This window comes from Colobus angolensis, unplaced genomic scaffold, assembly GCF_000951035.1.
Source record: "Colobus angolensis palliatus isolate OR3802 unplaced genomic scaffold, Cang.pa_1.0 Scaffold519, whole genome shotgun sequence".
Classification (NCBI taxonomy): domain Eukaryota; kingdom Metazoa; phylum Chordata; class Mammalia; order Primates; family Cercopithecidae; genus Colobus; species Colobus angolensis.
Window position 1 is genome coordinate 540,184 of NW_012118699.1, and position 319 is coordinate 540,502.

A 319-nucleotide genomic window follows, 5' to 3' on the forward strand; every position below is an offset into this window, starting at 1 on the left:
AAACACTTGGAAACTCTGTGATTTCAATGACAATTGTGCTTTTAATCTGTGTTGTTTGTCTTTGCATAGTCTGCAGATGTGGCTCTTGACTCCTGCCAGAAGAAGCTCACCGTGACAAAGCTGCCTTTGCCTTTATCAATTTGCACATCAAAGAAGGGGGATGTGTTGGGAAGAAGCCTCCCAAAATAAGGCCATAAACTGGCCCTAAAACCTGCCATAAACAAAATCTCTGTAGCACTGTAACGTGTTCATGATGGCCATAAAGCCCATAGTGGAAGGTTGTGGGTTTACCGGAATGAGAGCAAGGAACACTTGACCT

General features: G+C 43.9%; 1 protein-coding gene across 1 annotated transcript in view; it reads left to right on the forward strand.

Moving 5' to 3' along the window:
* LOC105525116 overlaps positions 1–319 on the forward strand; it is an 11,189-nt gene that overhangs the window by 9,943 nt on the left and 927 nt on the right. The gene's annotated exons all lie outside the window — the stretch shown is intronic.